The sequence below is a fragment of the Aquarana catesbeiana genome, linkage group LG02 (assembly GCF_042186555.1).
Source record: "Aquarana catesbeiana isolate 2022-GZ linkage group LG02, ASM4218655v1, whole genome shotgun sequence".
Classification (NCBI taxonomy): domain Eukaryota; kingdom Metazoa; phylum Chordata; class Amphibia; order Anura; family Ranidae; genus Aquarana; species Aquarana catesbeiana.
This window is the reverse complement of record NC_133325.1, coordinates 655112483-655116404: the sequence shown is the minus strand read 5'-3', so window position 1 is coordinate 655116404 and position 3922 is coordinate 655112483. Positions and strand designations below refer to the sequence as shown.

Sequence of the window (3922 nt, the reverse complement as noted above, 5' to 3'; positions counted from 1 at the left end):
AGCAAATGAGACAGCGTCCCTCTTATGCTAAACAAAAGGTCAAAACCATAATCAATGATCCATAGGAAGGAAACTGGAATGCCACATTTAAAACGACAGGCAACAACAAATGCCAAGGCTGGTGCATCGATTCCGGGGCAACCAGTCACATGACGAGTGATAGAAGTTTCTTCACAGAACTTGATCTGAATAACAAAGAAACTATTTATTGTTGCATTAAATCCAAAGCAACAAGAGCAACACTGACCAAAGTCAGTCAAAAGAGAGCTTCAAGACCACTTGACTTAGTTCACAGTGACGTGTGGGGTCCCCTAAACCCACCCACACCTGGAGGCAAAAGGTACATAGTGACTTTCATAGACGACTATTCAAGATACACAGTCACCTACCTAATGCAACACAAGAGTGAAGTTTTTGACAAATTAAAAGACTATATAACAAAGACCAGTAACAAGTTTCAGAGGAAGCCTCTCATACTTCGGAGCAATAATGGAGGGGAATTCACAGGAGGTAAGATACAAGAGTACTTAAAACAGAATGGAATAGAACATCAAAAGACAGTCCCGCATACACCAGAACAAAATGGAGTAGCTGAAAGAAAGAATAGAACTCTGACTGAAATGATCAGATGTATGCTGACAGACTCTGGACTACCACAAAAATACTGGGGTGAGGCAGCCATGACAGCTACATATTTGCAGAACAGACTTCTTTCCAGAACAGTGGAGAAAACCCCATATGAACTATGGCACAATGACAAGCCAAGTGTAAAACACCTAAGAGTTTTTGGATGCAAAGCATTCATCTACATACCTGAAGAAAAACGCACCAAACTCCAGAACAGAGCATTTGAAGGTATCTTCGTAGGATACAGTGACAATGTCAAGGGTTACAGAATCCTAAATCCCCAAAATAACAAGGTTACCATTAGCAACAGCATAACTTTTGTTGAAGATTTAGGAGGCAATGTAATGACAACAGTAGAAACGAAAATAGAAGAGCAAACTGACATTTACCAGCCCATCTCTGTAACTTCCGAACAAACAGTTGAAGTAAGTGCAGACTCAGCCAGCACTGAAGAGCAGAAACATGAAGACTCAGACACAAAAACGAGACGTTCAACAAGAGAAAACAAAGGTAAACCACCTATACGTCTCTCATACAAAGCAAATACTGCCAGTATCAATGAACCTGCAAGCTGGGAAGACATATCTCAACTTCCAGAACAAGAAGCAAGTAAATGGATAAAGGCTGCTGAGGAAGAGATGAAATCCATGCATGACACCAAAACATGGACACTTACAGAACTACCGCCCGGAAGGAAAGCCATAGGCTGTAAATGGACTTTTAAAGTGAAATACAATGCAGATGGCACAATTGAACGGTACAAGGCAAGTCAAATAGCCAAGGGCTATTCTCAAAAATACGGAGAGGACTATGATGAGACGTTTGCACCAGTAGTCAAGCACACTACAATACGGACTTTACTGACAATAGCCACCATAAGGAAAATGCAAGTGAAACATTTTGATGTGAAAACCACATTTCTACATGGCGATTTAACAGAAGAAATTTACATGGAACAGCCGCCAGGATTCAAAGACGAACAAAGGTCAGACCTAGTATGCAAACTTCGCAGGGGTATATATGGTCTAAAGCAAGCAGCCATGCCTTGGAATATAAAAATAAATGAAGTGCTTACACATCAAAACTTTCTAAGGAGTAAAGCAGACCCCTGCTTATACACAAAGAAATTGGCAAATCGATGGGTCTATATGGTCATTTATGTGGATGATATCCTGATTTTGTTTTGAGCAAGAAAGGGATGAAGCAGAAATACTGGAAAAACTAAATCAGCACTTTGACACCAAAGATCTTGGCAACATAAAGAATTACCTTGGTATCTAGATCGAGAGAGAGGAAGATGGCAGCTTTCTTCTGAACCAAAGACACAAAATACAAGAAATAATTGAAACATTTGGAATGGAAGATGCCAAACCGGTAAAGTCTCCCATGGAAACCAACTACCTAAAGGAGATGAATTGTCAAGATAACCCATTACCTACTAATACTCAATACAGAAAAGCAATAGGAAAATTGCTGTACCTTACTACTACTACAAGGCCGGTCATTGCAGCAACTGTTGGAATCCTATGCAGAAAGGTTTCGATGCCAAGCAAAAAGGACTGGAATGCTGTAAAGCGAATCATTCGCTATCTTAAAGGGACTTCGCACTACAAGTCAAAGTTACCAGCAAGTGATGAAAGCACTAACAGGATATGTGGATGCTGACTGGGCAGGAGACACCAGTGACAGAAAATCTACCAGTGGCTACTTATTCTTTCTGTCAGGTGGTGCCATCAATTGGACTAGTAGAAAGCAACTCTCTGTTACACTGTCGTCTACTGAAGCAGAATATGTCGTTGCAGCGCAGGCAAGCCAAGAAGTTATATGGCTGAGACAGTTATTAACAGACTTGGTTCAACCACAGTTGGGACCAACAAAAATCTATGAGGACAATCAAGGATGCCTTGTACTTGCGCACATGGAAGGAGTTAATTCAAGAACCAAGCACATTGATGTGAAGTTTCACTTTCTTAGGGATCTTCAAGAGCAAGGTCTTCTTGAGTTACTTTATTGCCCAATCGAGGATATGACAGCAGATATCCTTACAAAGCCCCTGACCGCTGAAAGACATTCAAGGCTTACAAAGAAGATAGGTTTAACAGACTAAGCCTTAACTGTTGAGAAAGGGTGTTGGAGATACAACAGATTTCAGCTTAGCCTATTAACTGCAGTTCTCAAACAGGACACTAGATGTCGCTAATGCTCAGTGGTATGCTGTGCTGTGCAGTTTTCTATTATATGTTGTATTTCCTGTGTATAGTGTTGTACTTGTTGGTTTCTTTTTCCTGTCTGTGTTCTTCTTACCATGTGAGCTGATATCTGTGTACTTCTTGCCAGTCATGTTCCAATAAAGAAGTCAGTTCCTGTTACTCCTCAAAGTCTGATCTGAATTGACTCCACTGCACCTAGCAATCGCACTCACAGAGGGTCCAAAAATCAGGATTGTCCTGGGAAAATCGGGACTGTTGGCAAGTATGCGCTATATCCCTGCGGTGAGAGGCTTCTAGTCTGCTGGCCAGAGATTCAAAGTCAGCCCTGGTCGGTATAGCTTGTAGCAGGGCCCTCAGCTCCGCGTCCGCATGCAAAGTAAGGGGTGTAGGATGTGGGTCAGGCATGTCCTGGGAGTCATAGCGGAACACCGCAGGAGTGGCGATATCACTTTCTAGGGTGCAGGGGGCTATGGATGTTGTCGGTGAGTTGCGCTGTGCTGTACTCACATGTCTGCCAGGTCTCATGGCATCCGCCATCTTTGGAGCAGGAGATGAGTCCTGGGAACCAGGGTAGTACTAGTATATTGTTCTGTTTTTTGGTGGTTTGGGAGATGGTTTCTTGTTTTGCTTGCTGTGCTTTCTTCTGCGTTTCCCAGCAGAGTACATGCCACTATTTGCTGATTATATTGCTGAAATTAGGGCAGAAAAGGCCGGGACAGATCGGGAGCTCTTCAGCAACATGTCCTTACGCAGCCATGTCCAGACCACGCCCCCCTTTTCTCAAGTTTTTATTATTCTTTATTTCCCTGCAGGGAAGAATTACCCTTCCATTTGTCTTTGTCACTGAGAAAGAAAATCTAAAATTATAGCGGTGGTATTCTCCAATGAAGATACCTTTTGTGGTGATAACTATCTAGGATTGAAATTTCCTCAAGGTCCCCAGACATCTTAGAACCCTCACATTTTTTATTTTTTCAGCTGCCAAAATTACCATAGCGCAAGCATGAAAATCCCCTGCAGTTAAAGTGGCGTTGGTCAAATACAAAATATCCTGGATCCGGTGCGTCCCTGTACACCGATTCAGG

General features: G+C 42.3%; 1 pseudogene; it reads left to right on the top strand.

Annotated features, from left to right (window-relative positions):
• Positions 1-1965: 1965 nt before the first annotated feature.
• Positions 1966-3082, top strand: LOC141130047 (uncharacterized; annotated as a pseudogene).
• The last annotated feature ends 840 nt before the right edge of the window (positions 3083-3922 follow it).